The following is a 21,801-nucleotide window of genomic DNA, read 5'->3' on the forward strand; positions in this document are numbered from 1 at the left end:
TAACTGGAGCATCCGTTAGAGTCTAAGAGATGCCAGTGAAGTTGGTGTTTGCCGTAGATTCACATCTGTGGTTTAAAGCAATACAGCTTTTTACTCTGCCTTCCATGCAATTCATAGTTGGAAAGCAGCTGAAAGAAGAGTAAGCAATAGTTTGAATTATATTTTGCTGTTAGGAGACAAACTATACAGATAAATTTTGCTCTTTCTTGTGGGGCCACTGACAGTATCAAAGATGGAAAAAATAGAGATGTGATCAGAGTAACAGGAAGGGGGGCAAGAGCTGATTAATCGGCACACTGTCAGTGGTCATCATTGCTAAAGCTGACGTGGAAACACAATGTTACGGTGTTTGAGGGAACCGACAAGGATGGATGAGAACAAAACTTGGGAGCATTCGAGTGAAATCAGGGGTTTTCTGAAGCGGGATATTCTACTTCAGCAAAGGAGGGGAGATGCTCACTGCATGTTTGTCTCTTCATAAAATCGCTAACTGGTTTAGGTTGTGACTTTTGAAAGAGCCCAAGAAAGCTCTGACTCTTGCAGAGGACGTCTGACTGATGCACTTTCTAGTCACAAAATCCACAGCTGCTTCCTAAAGTAGGCAGCACATAAATAAGGGTAGGTGTCAAGATCAGTTCAGCTGAGCATTGCAGAGCAAGGAGCTCTGCACCCTAAAATAGGAACACAGATCTATTTCAGCAGCTGAGAAGGTTACCAGCTCCCATATAGCCATGCCAAGAGGTTGTGCTTTAATCAGCTGAGGAGACATTGGCATGTGATCCTTGCCTGTCACATGGATAGCTGCTTACAAGCCTTTTCAAATAGGGGATAATAGTGTTTTCAGGTTAACTTAGGGTGGTGAATATGGTGGGGAAAGGGATTACTTTTGCTCCTTTATGCATTCTTGGGGGGGTTCCCCCTGTTGTACAGGTAAGTAAAGCTATATTACTGACTGTTTCTATGTTCAAAGGGCTGTAATACTTCCAGTGGATGATTACTGGAAAACCCATCTATAGTAAATAATTCTGTGGAGAACTGCCCTATTGACACCTGGGATTTTGTCTCACTCAGTCCTTCTCTCTTCCAACCCTTTTCTGACTTCTGTAGCTTTATGTTAGTCTGTCTGGTCAAATGGCTATACCTGTGCCTATCCCAAATAATGATGGGGGTTTTTTTTGTTTGCTTGTTTGTGCTATGGTCAATGCATCTTCCTTTCTTTGACAATTAAAATTTCTCCCTGTGTTTAACAGCGACGTTGACATTGTATTTGGTGCCTCAGTGCTGGCTGACCTGCCAGGAACCTCTAAGCCATCACAGCAACCGAGAAGGATCCTAAATAACTCGTGAGTCTTACAGTAAAACAGTGGAATGGAAATCATGGCTCATTGTTTCTCTGGGGAGCTTCTCTCAGCTAAAAATAAGTCACTTCATTAGAACTTAGCTGGTAAACTTTAGGTCCTGGAAGTGTACGCAACAGAAAGCAAAATTTAATCTCTAACAAGTCACTTCTGCATCAGGGAGGAAAGAAGCCATTTTATCTTTGAAAGCCTCTTTTTTATCCACTGCCACCCTGCAAGTCTCACAGCACTTAAAATACACATGCTTTGCTATCTTCAATATTGGCATCAGGTTCACATCAGAATAAGCTTCTAAGGCAAAAGAATCAGAGGTGCCACATTAAATTAGCTTGTCCAGAGCTCCAATTAAAATTTTAGTGTAATGAGTAGATAACAAAATGAAGATATTTCAGGTATCTTCAGAAGTGTGGTGGCTGTCAGCTAACATAAGATTGAATTTTGTCTTGAATGTAAATTGTTGCCTTACCTAGAAAAGGGACCAATGAAGAAAAATCTCCACCTTTATGTCAGAAAAGTGTGATCCAAAAATGTTAGACTGGTCCTTTTTTTCAGTACACAAAAACGTAATGGGAGAACTGAGATAACTGATATTCTTCACATTATTCCATTATTTTTTATGCAAGACCTTTTTTGCTTTTAAGAATGGAGAGAGCCATTTTTTTTTCAGTGGCACAGAAAGTAAATCTGAGTAACTGCATTGTTTTTAAATTGTTTTAATTGTCAGTGGTTGCCAGCCTATTCTCTACAGCTATAAGATTAAAAAAATGCTTTTTTTTCATTAAATGGCTAGTAATTGAAGGAACTCTCTTAAGTCACTCCGTCATAGTGTAGCACTCCCATAACCAAATGCTCAGAATTAGGTGAACATGTTTTCTGAAATAGGGGCGGGGGGCACACCTTTACCTTTTAAAAAAAAACTTCTGGTAACTTTTGCAATTTTTTCCTAAAGATTTGCTCCCACAGAAAAATGCTGCTTGTCATATTTATATGTTTTCAGTTACGTTACTGATATTAAGACTGGTTATGAAAGACTTTTATAATAGCTATGATGATACAAGTTTTATAAAATGATAAATATGATAACCTGCAATATTATACTAAAATTTAAAATTTCTCAGAAGTCCTGGAAGTGAAAACTCTAATTACAACCTGGAGTACTGTAGATGAAACTTGTACGTAGTGATGACTCTTTATAATCTATCTAGGTCATTACACGTTATCTGTGCTGCAAACTTACTGCGCTGCTTTGTGCTCCTCGTCTGTCCTGTCCTACAGCACCTTACGAAAAAGCACTACACCTTTGTACTCAACAGTGGGTTATGTGATTATTTTTTACCTCTTCGATACTGTGTTATCCTGTCTATGGTCTCATGGGGTGTTATCTTTATTGTTGGTAACAAGGCAGCACCTTCGTGCTTCCACTGTACCAAAATGTCTTTCTTGGGAAAGGGGAGAAGCAGGGTGCAGTCTGCTTTTTAAAATAAAATAACATTAAAAAATTGAAAGAAGTGAGGAAGTAGTAATTCTAGTAATTACAAGATGTTTTTGCTAAAACTGTGCCCTGAAGAATGTGCAGGTGTAAACGTCTGCTTATGGCTGAGTAGAACAGAGAAGTGCGTCAGTGAAAACCATCCTGAGACACAATAAACAGAAGTATGTACTTCAGAGCTGCTAATATTTAGACTCCTGGCTGAAAATGAGCGATATGAGGGAGAGCTTCAGCTAAGAATCAGGATCTGCTTTGAAGTGCTATGTTTCACGACGTAACTATTTTTTAAATGTATTGACTTGAAGAGATAACAGGAAGCAAAGTAAATCAGAGGATGCAGATCTCTAAGGAAGGAAGAAGTGGCTGGCAAAAAAAAGCAGTGGGTTAGTCTTGGTGTGGTTAGAACAGCTGCTGCTGTCCAGCATGTAATATGTTACTTTTTTGAGGGGGGGATGCCTTGCTTCTATATGAATGAACAAGGTGTGCCCTTAAATACATTTCTATCCATGAGATGATTCGCAGTTGAGGCCCACAGGTCTTTAGCCAGACCCAACAGACTATGGAACAAGGCTACTCCTGCTGACTATCTATCTGCTCAGCCTTGAACAATCTGCACCCTTGCATGCATGGTTACAAGTGATGCCTAAGCACTCAGCAGCCCTTGCTGAATTTCTGTTCCTCGAGCTTCTCATTGCCCTGTGAGCCATGCAGTTTCTAGCAACCTTAGCAAGGAATTCCACAAATTTATATCTCGCATGAAGGACCTTCATTGTCTACTTCTATTTAACACATCCGAGCTCTTGTACGGGAAAAGAGCACGTGAGGGAGGACTGGGACTCCGAGCACAAGGTCTCAGGGTGGGAGGTGGCAGCACCAGGAGCAGGGACAGGAAGAAGCTTCTCCCTCACTTACAAGGTCTCCTCCTCTCACACTTGCCAAACGTGAAGTCCATCTAAAAGTCGGGTTTTTTAACAAAAAGCCCCTTTTCTCATTACTTCTGGCACTTTCTCAGCCCATCAGAGCGCTAGATCAGCTCGTGGGATGGGCGGAAGCTTTCAGCTCTGCACCTGGTGTCCGTGTGTCCTGCTGGCTTCCTGGGCAGCTTGCAGAGGGGATCTGACATCAGGCAGAGCTGGAGATGGGGAGCCCCATGAGCGCCCCTGAGCTTGGGAGCACCCCTTTACCCAGACAGAGAACACTAATCTTCTAGAAGCACAGAAAGAAAAAGTATTTTATGTCCTTGCAGTTTTTATTTCCTACTTTTGTCACAAGTATTTGTCAAATTTCCTGTTAAGATACCAAAGCTGACTACTTTTTTTGACTACTTAAATCATAAAAAACCCATGATTCATAAAACTGCAATATTTAACAAGCAAGCTGAGAAAATACTTTGAAGACAGACACATCTCTTGTTTAAAAGATTACAAACCTAGTTTTAAAAGATATTGAAATACCCAAACTTTTTACTGTTAGATTGCTGTATATAAAACTTTTAGCACTGTTTAAATTTGCTGCAATGTATGTTAACAGTAGTAGAAATTTCTCACACAATGTAGGGAGGGGGAGAAAATAAGAGGATATGTGCTTAAAAAGCAAACACCCAAAATTTTTGCCACACATTTTGGGATGCACTAAGAAAACTGCAGCTACAGCATGAGTCAAAATTTGTAGCATGGGGAACTGAGAGACTTGCATCTGTGTGTATTTTTCTGCTTTGTTTTTAGCGCATGAGCTGAATGCTGCGTTTAAGCATTTTAACTAAGAATTTAGAATAGTGTGTTCAGTAAGCCTTGCTGACAGTTTATCTGGTATGTGACTGAGCTCACATGCTGCTGCTTCATGAAAAGAAAGGTGTAAACATGCCTGCATGTCATCTTGCCTGCACTGATGATATGAGTAGGTATATGTTTGCTATATAGGGGACTTATTCTTCCAGCTTGCTTCATACTTTCTTTTCTAAGACAGATTATTGCTTTAAAGCATATCTTTAAATAGAAAATCATTATCTCATCTTTAAAGCAAGTCTTTAAATAGAAAAACATTATCTCATCTTATTGACACTGAATTGCTTGAGAAGTCTTTAATGATGTTTTTGTCAGGAAGACTTTGTTCCAGCAAGTATTTACATCTATAGAGGAAATTGTACAGTTTGTCTACAGTAATATTGTGTTACAATACACCAGCAGTATGTACAATAAAGTGACAGTAGAGTGCTGTAATAAAGAACAGGTTTCAGAATGTAGTGTTAAAACTTCATCATTCAATATAGTCCTTTCTTCAGCTGGCACCCACAGAAACTTGGTTCTCTCTCTTCATCATCAGTGCAGAATACCTGTAGTTCATTCACCAAAGAGGGTTTGAATGGAGGTTGTAGCCTGTCCACATGGTCACCAGATTTGGGGTCTTCCATGTCGACAGAGTGACGATGCTGTAGAGCCACCAAGCCATCCGGCATCTTTGCTGACCACAGATGTGGCAATAAATTCCTCTTCAGGTAGAGCTGTCTTGGGTTATCTGGTGCTTGCTTGTGAAGAAACGGAAGCTTTAAACTTGTGCCCATAAGTGTGAACTATGTATTACTTAACTTGTTTTTATATGTTACTTAATACTGTGATTCTGTCTCTTCCCTACTAACAGCCTTCTCACTTCAATAAAACTTTTCCCTTTTTTCAGAGTGATACGTCTGCTAAATGTAAAGTTAATGCTGCTTCAGACCCAGGCAGATATTCTAAGGACAAATATGATTTTAACAGAACTAGGAATGGAAAGGTAGTCCTTCAGAATCGATAATAATGCCCCCTTTGCAGAGCTTGTAATGAAGGTTTTCTACGGTGCTGGTTTTGTACCACATCATATTTCCCTAAGAAGTCTCACACAAACTTCAGGCTTCCCAAGAAGTGTGACTCAGGCTGCTTCTTTTCCTCTTACCCATCTCTATCTGCAAGTGCATTTTTTGTGTAAAGAGTGCTTTCCTTCCTCAAGAGTAAAGCTTTTGTAAACTTTTTTTTTTTTTTGCTAGTCTTTTTTTTTTTAAGGTTTGGTTACCATATGATCCGAAGCACTACACTGTGAACTATCAGTTCCTAGTATAGATCTAATTATACTTCAGGCTCTGAATGGTGGTCACACATCCCTGGACAAGGCAGAAATGTCTTTTACTGGGATCAGATAATTGTGCTGGAGGAGGCAAATATTATGAATCACTTATAGCATATTTGCAAAGAGTTAATTACCATTTGTGATCTCATAAAGCTGTTCTTGTTATATAAGAAAGAAACTATAGTTTAAATCAAACATGTTCAAACCTTTTCAGTGCATTCCCATTCCAGGACATGGGGTAGAATTGCAACACATTATACTACTACTTCTTTTGATCATGTATCATTTCAATCTTGCTGTGAAAAATAAGCAGACGATGACTAGCCTGTCACCTACAAAATATGAACAAGCAGGAAGTAGCTTTGAGTCTGAGTATTTGGCAAGTAAACCAAGAATAAAAATGAGCATAATTATGCTAATCGGAAAGCCAATCTCCAAACAATTTCTAAAGCAGTGAAGGCACTGAGCCAAGTACCTAGTGAGATATTTGCATTTACCGAGCAAGCACATGACCCCAGAAAAATTTATTAATACAGGAATGGTTACAGAAGCAAATTGTTCTCAGAGGTGGTGACATTAATTCCTTTCAACAATTTGGTCACAGAAGGTAGAAAGCAAAACAACCCCCCTAGGCCCATGGTGAAGTTTCAGAGCCTTTACTAAAGCATATTACCATGCCAATTTACTTACGTTTTCTGTATATTAACAACAGGACTTCAGAAAGTAAAATTCAGTTGAATACAACTTCAAGTTTATGCAAAATAAGATATGGGAAAGATGGCAGACTTCCAAATGCATGGCGCTCCTGTTATGTTCTCAGTATTTCTTTTCATTCCTTGATAATCGAACATCATGGAAACAGGAATATTGCAGCAGTATGAGGAACAGTGCAGAGATTTTTTGTTCACTGACATTTGTTTTCTGTTACAGAATTCTAAAGACAAGCAGAGGAAACTCCTGCCCCTAAATTACAGGAAGACTAGCACTAAATTATCAAACAATTGCTACTGGCAGAAACGTGGGGATTTTTGACAAGGCAGGACACCCTGAATACTGTTCTAGCTCAACTATGACAGCAAGTCTCTCTGTGATTATTTCTGCTATAACCGAGAGAGGGCATCCTGTTCCTATCAAATCATGACATGACTACTGAGATAATAAAAGCTTTTGAAGAACCTAGTTAATTTTTTTAACTATTCTGTTACATTTTAACTGAAACTTTTTAAAGTTTCAAAATGCAACTGTTTAAAAAGCAGATTGTAGTCCAATCTCCAAGTTTTTTGGGCCATTTTAAGACCTGATACACAATTTTCTCAGTATAGACTTTCATTTAGTACTTGTATGGTTTCAGTAAGATATGCTTTACCTCCTCTGTCGAGAGTAAATAATATAAGAGTCTACCTCTTTTAAATCAATTCCTTAATTGCAGATTTTTTTATTTATTTAGGGAAAGCAAGGGCATTTAGTGTTACCTCCTTCTTCAAGTCGCTTTCTAGCACAAATGTGAAGCTACTGACTTTCCGTACTTTAGATACTATTTCCTCCATCAGTGAGACATCAGAGAAATCTTTTGCACGTGAGCTCAGTTTTTCTCGCTATAAAACAAATATATCACCTTTGGTGGTGTAAACTGTGGAGTGTAGCTCTATATTATAAAAGCACGCTGTGCCAGTTTCTTTAAAGCATCCGCCTTTCCCCTTTGATATGGTCATCGTGCCCCTCGGCCATGCATTTACAAGCCCGAGCATTCAATGGGAACTGCTGCAGGTTCAGCACTTTTGAGAAACAGCTTACTTAGAAGCCTAAAGTTGGATTTAGAAGCTTAACATTTTTGGGAAACTTGCCTATAATCCTCACAACTTATTGTTGGTAAGGCAAATATCTATCCAGTATATTTATGCTGTGACGACATTAGGTTTTTTTACTTCTACTCTGGATAACTAATACTGGCTAAGGAAACCTTTCCATAACTTAGGGCAAGAGAACTGTCAGAACCACTCTCAACCTCATTTCTGTAACAGACAACACCGTCTTCTCCAAATCAAGTTGTCAGCTTAGTAAATCTACCTAGGTATCCAGAAATGTACCTAACGAGGGAAGAAAGTTTAATTACAGTTACAACAGAACTGAAGAACATATATAAAAATAGTGCACCCCACTCACTTCTTTCATAAAGGAATTGGGCCAAAATAATCTGTGCATATTACTCTCTAATTCTGTGAAACCAAAACATTAAATACTTAATTTTTGTCACAGCATAATTTGAATCATTTGCATAAGGGGTGAGTTCAAGATCATGTATTTATTAGCCAGATTAATTTTATTTTTCGCTTAAACTTGCATTTTTGGGCTTTAAAGTGAAGCAACATCTAAGAGAAGGGCAGCAATCCAAAATATACTTGAAAAGAACTGGCATTAGCTCTAACTTTGTCCTGTCTGTTTGAACAAACGTAAGTTAGTTCGTCCTTGAACCTGGAAACTGGGTGCTGTCTAGAACAAGACAGAAAAAGCACGTTTTAGTAGTTCAGCTGCCACAGGACCCGATATCTGCCTGCTGCCAGAGGTCAGGAGTTTATGCCAAATGGTGGGAATTAGAAAAGACTTTCAGTTGTGAACAAGAGGCTTACAATAAACAATGGAGAAACCATTTCCAAGAGGAAACGTAAAAGAACTTGACACATCCTTGGGTTAGCTGGTAGACCACAGAAGTGGAGAACAAATACTAAAATGCAAGCCAGGAATACAGTCTCTGCTACATCCTTCCTTCTCCTCCCCTGCTTCCCCCTACCCTCTCATCAGGTTACACGAACAGTTCTTTATTTAAGACAACATCCTCCTGTGAGTGCTATATGTGCTTTTTGAAATGTGCAATGTGCGTCACAGTTTGCCAGTCAATCTCTGCTACAGAACTAAAGCTTTCTTCTCTTCTGCCTCCCACTAGTATTTCAAGCTAGTGATGGAAGTGAAAGCTAATAAAATACATTGAAATTTTCAGACTGCACAAAGTACTAGAGCTAAGACTTTTCTGCGCTTTAAGCTCTGAGAACCTACAGGTAACTTTAACTTGTTAGCAGTAATATTCTATAACCCTTAGTCCTCTTCTTTATTTCTGTAGGTACCACAAATATCAATTGCCATGTCCCAATTGGCAGTAAATGGGAGAATGGCTATGCATTAAAAGCCCACAGAAAATGGGGAACTGGGTAGAACAGTTTAAATGTAGTATCTGCATATATAACAGGAAAATGTCACAGATTGTGATACTCACTTTCTGTTAGCATTTCATGAATTTTCTGTACAGCTGTATCGCAGTAATGCAGAAGTCAGCAATGAAAAATTTAGATTCCTTGCCAGAACATACAGTATTTCACCTATCACAGAATGGTTGAGGCTGGAATAGACCTCTGGAGGTCATCATCTGGTCTAACCCCCTGCTCAAGCAGGGCCACCAAGAGCCAGTTGCCCAGGACCATGTCTAGATGGTTTTTTAATACCTCCAAGGAGGGAGACTCCACAACCTCCCTGGGCAAACCTGTGCCAGTACTTGGTCACCCTCACAGTTAAGAAGTGTTCTATGATGTTCAGAGGGAAACTCCTGTGTTCCAGCTGATGCCCATTGCCTCCGGTCCTGTCACTGGGCACTACGGAAAAGAGCCTGGCTCCATCCTCTTTGCACCTTCCCTTCAGGTGTTTATATACATTGATGAAATCCCCCTGTACAAACTACTGTTGTAGATAATGGGATTTTAAAAAATCCTTATTGATAACAGTTAACTGGTAATCTTTTATGTTGTTCCAGCATGTGCCAAATAGTATGCTATATTGAAAGTTTCCCTAGGAAATGTCTTTTTATGGCGCCTACGGAATTTCTAAGATAACATAATGAAGGAATGGCCAGGTAGTCCATGACTTTAAAAGCTTCAGATTTCTGTTAGCTCTTTGGCAGATCTCATCAGCTTACACCAGCTTCCTTAATAAATGTGCCTTTTATTCTGTCACACAGCAAACTCATCTATTACCTGAAGAACCACAAGTAATATTTAATTAGTGTGCTAAAAATTAGTGCGCTAAAAATTAGTGTTAAACTCATGTGATGCTTTGGATATGAAAGACATAGCTGGTACTTCTAACTTGCCGTTGCTATCTGTATTTCAGGTGTTAACTGAAACACTGAATCTGACAAATTGGTGTAGGGGCACTGACAAAAAGGGATGAAATATGTCTACATCGAACCATTAACTGCTTGTCTCATCTCGTATGTTTGCAGTGCCCTTGTTCCTATGGCTGGCTGGCTGCATGTGACAGCAAGTGCAAAGCTGTGCTCACACCTTGCTGAGCACCCACTGGTGTCCCATGCTTGTTTCTCATTTTCGTTTCTCCAGTGATGATACTCTGCAGTGTGAAACCTGGGACAGAGAAATACCTTACAAAGTGCAATAAATAGCCTTCCTTGCAGCTTACAGCCAAATGACAACCAAAAAATATAGAACATATATTAGATAAACCTCTTTCATCAGCCAGAAAAGTACCATAAAATATATAGTTTATCAAAATCCCATGTTTATTGACAATTACAGAAATCACATGCTGTTTTGACTTGGGAATGATCTTGTTTGTGACCTTAGGCTGAGTTGAAATTTAAACTTCTTTACATTTCTTTCAGGATTTTTCTTTTGTTGTCATTATATTGCTCTTACAGAGCAAGCTGTAGTAGTAACGTCTGCTGCACCAGCAAAAGACCCATAGGCTTAAAAATTCTCCAAAATGTTGCAAGCTGATTCCTGATTCTTCTGACCGACAAATAAGACTATCATCTCTACTGTCTACTTTGCTAAAAGAGAAAACACTGTACCCAACACAGCAGCTGCTCCGTGAAATACAATTTGGCCGGTATGATGTGATCCAAAGGTGTCCAGTCTTGTGGCTGACTTGAAGCCACGAGTGAATTTGGAGCTTTACAGTCACTTAGTTGTTTGTGTTTTTTTAATTTCAGAAAGCAGGAATATTCATGGACTGTCATGCTTTAAGAAACGATACGTTATTTAACCACCACACACACAGATTGGTTCTCTCAAAGTTGGAGCAAGTCCTTAAACAAAAAAAGTTACATACAACTCAAAATTTGCCAGAAAATATTGATCAGCATCATTGTGATCATGTTACTCATTTTTCTTCTTATCTACAAGTTAAATAAAGGAGTTTACTGCTGTGGTGTTACAGCTAAAGAAATAACACCATTAAAAAGCACAGGCCATTTAGTTCATATGTGGTGTGAAAAGCCTGTGCAGCCACAACCATACCGAGCCCAAGTTACAACAAGCTTTTGGCTTCAGTAAGTGTAAGTGAAGAGGGATGCTTTAAGTACCCTACTCTGAAATTCTAGCATTAATTTGAATTTAGTAATGGTTCCACATATTTTGAAGAAGATTCAAGTAAAATTAGCTACAGTATTTGAAGTTCCCAGAGAGAGCATAAAGTCAGTAAATTGACTTGGTTTATTGGTTGTTTTTTATTTTTATGTTTTATTTTGCTAACTTCAGGTGGGTTAGGTAACAGTTAGAGAAAAGAAAGGAAAAGGATTCCATCCTTTATGACTCAGTTTTATCTGCTTCTTTTTATCTGTGGTCAAACAAATACAACTTTTCTCCTACAACCCAGTATCTCAGCCTTTTCATGAAATACCATTGGTTTTCTAATTCTTTCTTGGAAATTTGCTCTCTGGAAGAGTCACCAGGAAAAATCTAATTGTTAGATTATCTGGTATTTTGAAATGATTTGCATTGTACTGTTTGCATGAAAATTATGTTAATCACAGGAGCAACTGCAGGCAGCACTTGACTGTTCTTCCTTTTTCAGCCTCTTTTAGTCCCATTAGATCATGCAGTTTTTAGGACTGTGGCACTTTGCAAGTTGCATGGTTCTGGCCACTCTGTTCAGGGCAGGCCCAGAAGGCATAAGGCAAGGACTTTCAAACAGGCTTTCAGTGACACAGCTGAGCCTACACTATGTGATGGATCCCGATGACCATTTTCCTCCATCTTGAAGAAAATCTGTTTGATTTATAGTCAACCTGAGGCACTCAGGAGAAAGAGGAGATCCTCCATGGACCTGTTGCTGTCTGCCACAGCTCCTTCAGTTGAGTCCATGGTGATACTTTGTCAGAGTGCTTTGCAAAGTCAACGTCTTTGTGGCTATATCGTTCTTCACTTACAGAAATGCTGTTTTTTTCTGTGGTTACTTCTCTCCTGCCTTTGAGAAGCACGGCAAAAGCTCACTGACATTTCCACAAGGTCAGCCTCTTCCTCGTTTGCCTCATCCTTTAAACATGGGACAACGGGAAATGAGGATGCTCAGATTGTTCCCACTGAAACGCTGTTTGAAAGTGCCTGGATAGCTCTATCCCTCACGGGAGTTCAGATTCAGGACTTGGCAACACTGGCAGGTTACTCTGCTGGCTCCCGGGTGTCTGCTCCTCCTCCTGCACGCCACCTTCACAGTGACCTCAGATTGCTCTGCACCCTCAGTACAGCTGTGATACATACTCTGCGTTCATACCATACTCGGGGATGTTGCCCCTACCTCACCTGTACGCAGAGTTGAGCAGGGAAATCCCAGTCACTCCTTGTAGCTCTCTCTGCAGTTATGCAGCACCTGGTCTAGCTCAGATTCTGACAGAGGCTGACAAAATGTAGGGAAAAGCTCCTGAACAGCGAACACCTTGTCCCTGGAACTCCAGAGCAATCAGACCACTGTTTCCCTTCGTACTTTGGGAGGCTGATGCCAGGTATCTTGTTGTGCAAGAAAGAGTTCAATGTTCTCTGGACTATACTTCTGCCCAAAAAGTTGGAAGAAATCTAACTGGCCAAAGGGGCTTATCAAGGCATCTTCAGGGGATTCCAGCCAAAACCCAACTAAGTTACAGGAACTGTTTAGATGGAGCAATGGCTTGGCATCTCAGGCTTCTCTTGAAGACGCTATGCTATCAGCTATAATGATTATTCAATCAATGCAATATTAAGTAGTCTTTAATTCTGGCAAGAGGAACACGATCAATATTCCTGAGTGAAATTCCATTACCAATACTTTTTTTTTATTTTGCAGCTGAGGGCAGGTGTGCCCAGCCAGAGAGATGCAGAGGCCAGAGGAGCTGCTGAAGGATCACTACCAAAGTGCTAGAGGAGAGAAGACAGAAGATTCCAAAAGCAGCCAAACAACATATTTTTGCTTGCTTTCCTTAATCTTAGGTTCCACTGATCTTTCATCTCAGAGTTTTTCCAAAAGGGTATGTGTCTATGTTTAGCCCACACCCAGGGCTAAACAATAACAGTTTTTCTCTCACCCAATGCCCCTTCCCCGACCAAACTGGGAAAAGGAGGGAGACTCATGGGTTAAAATTAAACAGATTTAATAAAATAAAGAAACCAATATAAGTGATAATACAAAACACACAAAATTTTATACTCAGCTATAAAGCACTAGCAAGTTGCTACATGAATAGCAATCATTAGAAATGAGGAAAGGAGAGCAAAAAGAACCCCCACCTCTTCCCCCCAAGCCCTCCCTTTTATAGTGAACTTGATTGTTAATGATATAGAATACACCTGTGGGCCAGCCTGGGTCAGCTGCCCTGCATTTAACTGCTAAGGGCCTTGATCACCATGGCTGGCCACAAACTGAAACAAAATCCCAATGAAACCAGGACAGTATGTTAACTGTTATGTTCCTGATCAGTAATGCAGAAGGATATTAATTAATATCTTTGCAAGTGATGTGTAGCATTTCTTTTGTTCACATGCATTCTGGTAACACACTAATGAACTTTGAAAGGTTTCCAAATATCCGTACAATGAAAATTTACCCAAGTAGTACTTATTCTTCTAACCAGTCATATATGCCTTTAGTACGTGATCTAGTGTATACCCAATAATATGTAGAAATAAAACATTTCATCTGATAACAATGAGCAGTGCCAACTTGAAAGGGTGTAATACATAGAAAATTTATTCACAAATAAACAAAAAGCATTCTTCAACATGAAAAACATATTCACAATACTGAACAAGTGCTTTTTAGCAATGGGATTTTTAGCCCCCAATAGTGGGAATGGCTGTGGAAGACCCTCAGCCTGCAAAGAGCTCTGCTTTACTTGGGGAGCATAAGATTTGCTTGGGAACACTGCACTGAGAATAGTTTTTGCTTGCTTCTAAGATAAAGGAGCCGAGACCAGTTCACAGGGCTTTTTGAGGCATGAAAGAAGTAAACGTGTTGAAGGTCAGTTCTGAACACAGAGCTGAAAACAAGGAATGGTTGTTGATGTTTTGAGCCCAGGACACTGTGGCTCTTGCCAGAACGGGTGCTGAGTGCTTAGCGTGTGAATGTTGATGTTATCTTGAACTGCCTAGTCTGGCTCCTGCATTGTAGCAGTTAAATAGGGTAGTAGCAAAACAATAAAAAGCCTTAAGCCTTTCAGCTTCATGCCCTTGCATCCTCCATCTCAGAGTCTGTGCCTTCCTTGCCGCCCGCCGCAAATGGCGCCCGAACAAGGTTGAAGATTAACGAAGAAGCGGCGGCGACTCTGATCGAAGGATTGTCAGGGGCTAGCACGCGCCAGGACCGGAGAGTCCCCAGGACCTGAGAGTCCCCAGGATCGGAGAATCCCCAGGATCAGAAAATCACCAGGACCGGAGAGTCCCCAGGACCTGAGAGTCCCCAGGATCGGAGAATCCCCAGGATCAGAAAATCACCAGGACCGGAGAGTCCCCAGGACCTGAGAGTCCCCAGGATCGGAGAATCCCCAGGATCAGAAAATCCCCAGGACCGGAGAGTCCCCAGGACCGGAGAGTGAGTCCCCAGGACAGGAGAGTCCCCAGGATCAGAGAATCCTCAGGACCGGAGAGCGAGTCTCCAGGACCGGAGGGTCCCCAGGACCAGAGAGTCCCCAGAATCAGTGAGTTCCGCAATCGCAATAAACATGGGACAGGCTAGTTCCCAAGAGCATAAGCTCTACACTGAGGTATTACAGCGTATATTACGCGAACAGGGCTATAAGGTCCAATTAGCGAAATTGGTGCAGTTATTAGTATGGATCAAAGACAACTGTACCTGGTTCCCTGTATCAGGGACTTACGATGCAAAGATTTGGGCGAAAATGGGGGTAGAAATACAAAAACGGAATACGTTGCAGTCTGATATTCTAAAGGATTTAGAAGCAACGTGGAGGGTTGTTTTTACAGCACTCTCTGCACTCCAGCCTGTAGAGGAGTATTTGCAATCTCTGGCATCCACTCCTATTAACACCTTAGTGGATGTGAAGGAGCAACAGGAGCCTGTATATGAAACAGTCTCCGGAGAATCAGACGATCCTTACAATCTTGATTTCACAGATCCAGACATACAGTCCAATTTATACCCACCATTAACATCGGTAAAAGAAACGGCTGCAGCCGTCCCTTCGGTGCGGGGGGTCTCGCAGCCAGCAGCGGCAGTAGCAGCGGCAGCGGCTACGGCCAGAGCACAGTTAACACCAACAGCTCCTCCATATCCTGCGTCTGCCGAGCCACCTATTGGCTTTGCTGAAAAGGTACCAGAGTCTTGTGTAACGAAATACAAAACGCTGGCAGAAAAATGTAGAGAGGAAGCTGCTCGTAAAGGAGATTTTGCCATGCTGACGGTGATGCCAGTAATCTATCGCCCAAATCATTCTCCTGAGTATCGCTACCTTAGTTATGAAATGATTAAGGAAGTACGGGCTGCGGTGAGAGACTATGGTTTGCACAGTAACTATACTTCAAATTTAGTAACAGTCATTGGGGAATCCTATACTATGACTCCACATGATTGGAAGTCACTTTTACGGATGATTTTAACACCTGCACAGTATTCAGTGTGGCTGGCAGAGTACCAGGAGGCTGCTTCTGCAGACACTTTGGAAAATAGGCAAGAATATTTGGGAGTTAATCAGTATGCGACACCAGAGGTACAAGCACGGTTACCTCTGCAGCGTTTACAACAGATCTCTGCATTGGCTTTAAAGTGCCTGAAACGCGTTCCGGAGGCAGGGAAACGCCAGCCCTCTTTTGCGGCAGTCAGGCAAGGAGCTCAAGAACCCTATGTTACATTTATTGATCGTTTACAAACAGCACTGAGCAGGCAGATTGATGATGAAAATACAGTAGAAACACTGTTATTACAATTGGCTTATGAAAATGCAAATGCAGATTGTCAAAGAATTTTGGGCCCTCTAAAAAACTCTTACAAAAGTATAGCAGAATTTATTAAAGCTTGTCAGAATGTGGGTTCTGAAGAGCATAAAGCTACTTTACTTGCAAGTGCCTTGGCTCAGCAACTCGTTGTGGGACGAGCAGAAATGAAATGTTTTGACTGTAATCAAATGGGACATATTAGAAAGAACTGCCCAAAGTTGACAGTAAAGAAAAAAGATGAGCAGAAAGGATCAAACAGACCTAGAACACCCAGAGGATTATGTCCTAAGTGTGAAAAGGGCTATCATTGGAGCAATCAGTGTCGATCAAGGTTTGATAAGGATGGAAATCCCATGCAGGGAAACTGGAGGAGGGGCGCGAGGCCCGGTGCCCCTCAATACAACAGGGTCTGTTGTGCACATGCACAGTCCGAGAATCCGATAAACGGACAGTCTCAGAACTCGTTGCCAGCACAGCCGGCAGCGCCGGGTTGGATCTGGCCTCAGCCACCGATACAGAATTGAATGATAAAAGGACTAAGATCATAGATACCAATGTATATGGGCCTCTCCCTTCGGGACTGGTAGGATTAATTTTTGGTCGTTCTTCTGTGGGAAAGCAAAATATATTTGTCATACCAGGAGTTATTGATTCAGATTATATGGGCCAAATTAAAATCATGTTATGGACATCAGAACCACCTTGTTTTATACCTAAAGGTCAGTGTGTGGTGCAGTTGCTATTGATACCATATACTGTGCCAGCGGCTAATCCACATCCACGCGGCACAGGAGGATTTGGCAGTACTAACACACCACAGGTGTTGTGGAATCAAAAGGTAACTAATGATCGGCCTATGCTCACAATAAAAATTGATGGACGGTTATTCACAGGTCTGTTAGATACTGGAGCAGACGTGTCCATTATCAGCAAAAATGACTGGCCGTCAGATTAGCCTCTTAAACAAGTAGCTGCTGCTGTGAATGGAGTAGGAGGGTTGCAAATTCCATTGCAAAGTGCACATACTCTCTGTGTGGTGGGCCCTGAAGGAAAAACAGCAACCTTAGTTCCTTTTTTTCTTTCAGTTCCTTTTACATTGTGGGGACGTGATCTTTTAGCTCAGTGGGGTATTGTATTGTCAGCTATGATGGCCCATTTAACCCAAGGGTCACTGATCTCTTACCCCGGCTCAAACTGACTTGGCTAACAACAAAACCGGTTTGGGTAAATCAGTGGCCCCTTAACAGGGAGAAACAAAAACGGGCAGAGGAATTAGTAAATGAACAATTAAGGGCTGGACATATCGTACTCTCAACTAGTCCTTGGAATACCCCTATATTTGTGATACCAAAGAAATCTGGCAAATGGCGATTATTGCAGGATCTTAGAGCTGTCAATGCAGTAATACAGCCTATGGGAGCTTTACAGCCAGGTACACCTAGTCCAGCAATGATCCCTTCTGACTGGCAGTTATATATAATTGATTTGAAGGACTGCTTTTTTACTATACCTCTCCATCCTGACGATCAGCCACATTTTGCTTTCTCTGTACCTTCGATTAATAATCAGGCACCTATGAAAAGGTACCAAAGGACGGTTCTCCCACAGGGCATGATGAACAGTCCCACAATTTGTCAGTTAGTGGTCTCTGCTGCAATAGAGCTGACTCGAAGTATTTTTAAACAGTCTCTTATTTACCATTATATGGATGACATTCTCATTGCAGCTTTGACATGGACAGAACAGATGAAAACAGTAAATCATCTAAAAGACTCTTTACAACAATTTGGGCTTCATATTTCCCCAGAAAAAATACAAACAGAACCGCCCTGGAAGTATTTGGGATGGGTACTGTTTACCAGAACCTTACGGCCACAACAACTTCGTTTGGTAAACAATATCTCTACATTAAATGATTTGCAGCAACTACTAAGGACAATTAATTGGATTGGTCCTGTGCTGGGTATTTCTACTGAAGAGTTAAGTACCCTGTTTAACACCTTGAAGGGGGATTCAGATTTAACTTCGCCTTGAATCCTTTCTGACAAAGCAAAACAGGAATTGGCATTGGTAATTCAAAAACTTACAACTTCCCAAGCAGGACGTATAATCTTACACTTGCCTCTTCTATTTTTTGTGATTCACACGAAATTCCAGCCTTATGGGCTATTTGCTCAACTGACAGAATCATAGCAATTAGTTACCCTGGAATGGATTTTCTTATCACACACCTTTACAAAAACAATTACGACCCCTTTGGAGATGGTCATTATGGTGATTCAGAAAGGACGGTTCAGGATACAGCAGCTGACAGATAGAGACCCTGACATTATTTACCTACCCTTTCATAAGGAAACGTACATTACTCTGATGAGGGACAGCCTTGAATTTCAGGCTGCTCTGGCTGATTATTTGAATGATATCCATTTTACTTTGCCACAGAATAAAATCTTGCAAGCCTTACCTTCCCTCTGTTTACAACCACAGAGAGTGATGGTGCCTCACCCTTTACCAAATGCAAAAACAGTTTTTACAGACGGCTCAGGTAAAACAAATAAGGCCGTAGTGGCCTGGAAAGAAAAGGCACAATGGCAACACACATCAATTACTGTGGAAGCGTCCACTCAGATTGTTGAATTGTCTGCAATACATTTAGCTTTGATATTGTTTGCAAGCGAACCTATTAATATTGTATCAGATTCACTATATGCTGTTGGCGCTATTAACCGCTTAGAAGCTGCATTTATCAAAGAAATTAGCAATCAAGAGCTGTATAAACTTTTCCTTGCTATTGCAACTCTGCTTCAGCAACGACAGCATCCTTGCTTTATTGTTCATATTTGGTCTCACACTCGCTTGCCAGGACCTCTGGTAGAAGGGAATGCGGTAGCTGATAAGTACACTGTTTTGCCCATAACATCATCCTCGCTTACTCAACGATTTCAACATGCACAATTATCTCACTCCTTTTTCCATCAAAATGCTCGCAGTTTACAGAAAGAATTTGCTCTGACAAAAACGCAGGCTCGTGATATTATTCGGGCATGTAACGATTGTCAACTATATAATACTGTAACTTATCATGATGGTGTAAATGTCAGGGGACTGAAGGCTAATGAAATTTGGCAAACAGATGTTACACATTATCCACCTTTTGGCAGGCAAAAGTATGTTCATGTTACTGTGGACACCTTTTCTGGTTATGTTGTTGCTTCTGCAGCTACAGGGGAACGGACTCAGGATGTTTAGAAACATTGGACAAGGTGCTTTGCACTTATGGGCCTCCCTAAACAAATAAAAACAGACAATAGACCCGCCTATCTATCTCAAGCAGCGGCCTTATTCCTACAACAGTGGGGTGTGTCTCACGTTACAGGTATCCCGCACACCCCCACTGGACAAGCCATAATTGAACGGACACATCAAAACTTGAAACACATGTTGCAAAAACAAAAAAGGGGGAGTGTAGCCACAACTCCTCAAGAACAATTAGATATGGCTGTGTTCACTTTAAATTTTCTAAATCGGTCATCTTCTCGATTAGATACCGCGGCAGTGGAACGACATTTTCAGGGTAAAGTTCCCTTTACACAAAATCCTAAGGTTTGGTATAAAGATCTGCCAGGCCCAACTGATTGGCGTGGACCAGTAGAATTGTTGACATGGGGGAGGGGATATGCTTGTGTTTTACTCTCAACAGGTCCTCGTTGGCTACCTGCGAGATGCGTGAAGCCATACCATGAGCTGGAGAAACCACAACCAGAACCCGGTACCAGAAATGCAGACGCTGAAAGCACAGGGACCACGCAAGCGACGTAGAACAGTCAACCCGACACCAGGCATTACTTGGGGAATGCTGAAATGACTGGATGAGCACGCAAGTAGCATGCTGCGAGGGGTCTTGGGTGGTCTCTGGTGGTCGTAGTCCCCCCGTAGTTGTGCTGTCTGCTGTGTGACTTCGCTTCCACGCAAGCATGGTTAAGGCCTTTCTGTTGACACATGCAGGTGGCTCTGAGGAGAAGATACTGTTTTGATTTTCACAGCAGTTATCTCTTCTAGAGCATGTGGATCAAGTAAATTTATACACTACAGGGATGTTGTTCACAGTCTTGTTTATCTTTGGCCCTTCCTTGTAATTAGTGATGCTACAGCATTATTGTATAGATATCTATGTTTATTCCTTTTTCTATATGTATTTATTGCGTACCTCTGTATATTATTCTGCTCTACACCCCGCAAGCCAAATGTGCGCATCCAGCTTTGCACTCCCCAGGAGAAGCAGTCTCATGAGCGAGGGGGTAGAATGTGGGAATATAACGGAAGATTGGCAAGGAGGATTGTAAACACACTCAAGTGACTTGCACCTGGGATGTCAAAAAACACGTATATCATACTACCTACTGTTATTTAGTCTTGTGTGCTGGACAAGTAGAGCATCTGCATTCAGTTAACATAGGCCTGTGATAAGACTCAAGGGCACCTAATGGTTTATGCCTGAGATTCCTGCCCTGCTGTGAGAAAGATCAAGGCACAGTGGAAAACTGCCGCCTGCCAGAAATTCCTAATATACAGGCGAAGGCAGCAGGCCCGGAATCTCTCTCACTCTCTCTCTAACAGGAACTGAACTCCGCAGTGCCTGCGTCCCTGCTTGTGTGCCTTTGCCCCGAGTGCTGCTTCAGACATTTCTCGGTATGTGAGTTCTTCATTTTACCTGGTCTGCAATCAGAGGACTCTGAAAAGCCAAAGCCCACATCATGACCACACTTGTCATCGAATAAACAAAAAAAGGGGGAAATGTGGAAGACTCTCAGCCTGCAAAGAGCTGTGCTTTACTTGGGGAGCATAAGATTTGCTTGGGAACACTGCACTGAGAATAGTTTTTGCTTGCTTCTAAGATAAAGGAGCCGAGACCAGTTCACAGGGCTTTTTGAGGCATGAAAGAAGTAAACGTGTTGAAGGTCAGTTCTGAACACAGAGCTGAAAACAAGGAATGGTTGTTGATGTTTTGAGCCCAGGACACTGTGGCTCTTGCCAGAATGGGTGCTGAGTGCTTAGCGTGTGAATGTTGATGTTATCTTGAACTGCCTAGTCTGGCTCCTGCATTGTAGCAGTTAAATAGGGTAGTAGCAAAACAATAAAAAGCCTTAGGCCTTTCAGCTTCAGGCCTTTGCATCCTCCATCTCAGAGTCTGTGCCTTCCTTGCCGCCCGCCGCAAATGGCGTTAGCCAACTTCTCACAGCACTGAACAGGAATCATCCAGGATTCATCCCGGTAATCTCTCTGAAAGGGCTGTGATGTGAGGCCAGGCTGCTGCGTGCTGGCTCAGAATTAGCAGAAGTAGAGCGCTGTGACTGTGACTTCCATAAAGAACTTCCTATGTTTGACTGGTTGGCAATTAAAGGAGAAACAGAAGTCATATTAAGTCCTGAAGTCTGAGACCAAGCACTGGAAAAAAAAAGCAGTTATAGGTCCATTCGCTGAAATATTCCTCCTTGCACGCTGCTTGGCTCGTGCAGAATTCCAGCTTGTTCTGGAGCGTATGGGATAGAGCAGAGGAGGAGGAAAGATGGAAAATTAGTTTCTCCAGGCTGTTTCCCGCTTTGCCTCCAGGTGAATGCAATTTGTTCATGTTTTTGTTATGGGAAGGATTGGC

General features: G+C 41.5%; 1 long non-coding RNA gene across 1 annotated transcript; it reads left to right on the forward strand.

Annotated features, from left to right (window-relative positions):
• The first annotated feature begins 722 nt into the window (after positions 1-722).
• On the forward strand, positions 723-21,327 carry LOC137665245 (uncharacterized). Its single transcript, XR_011048465.1, has 4 exons — positions 723-930; positions 1,251-1,343; positions 13,048-14,893; positions 19,849-21,327. It is a non-coding gene; the product is annotated as an uncharacterized lncRNA (long non-coding RNA).
• Positions 21,328-21,801: the final 474 nt, after the last annotated feature.

Source organism: Nyctibius grandis, chromosome 6 (assembly GCF_013368605.1).
Source record: "Nyctibius grandis isolate bNycGra1 chromosome 6, bNycGra1.pri, whole genome shotgun sequence".
Taxonomy (NCBI): Eukaryota; Metazoa; Chordata; class Aves; order Nyctibiiformes; family Nyctibiidae; genus Nyctibius; species Nyctibius grandis.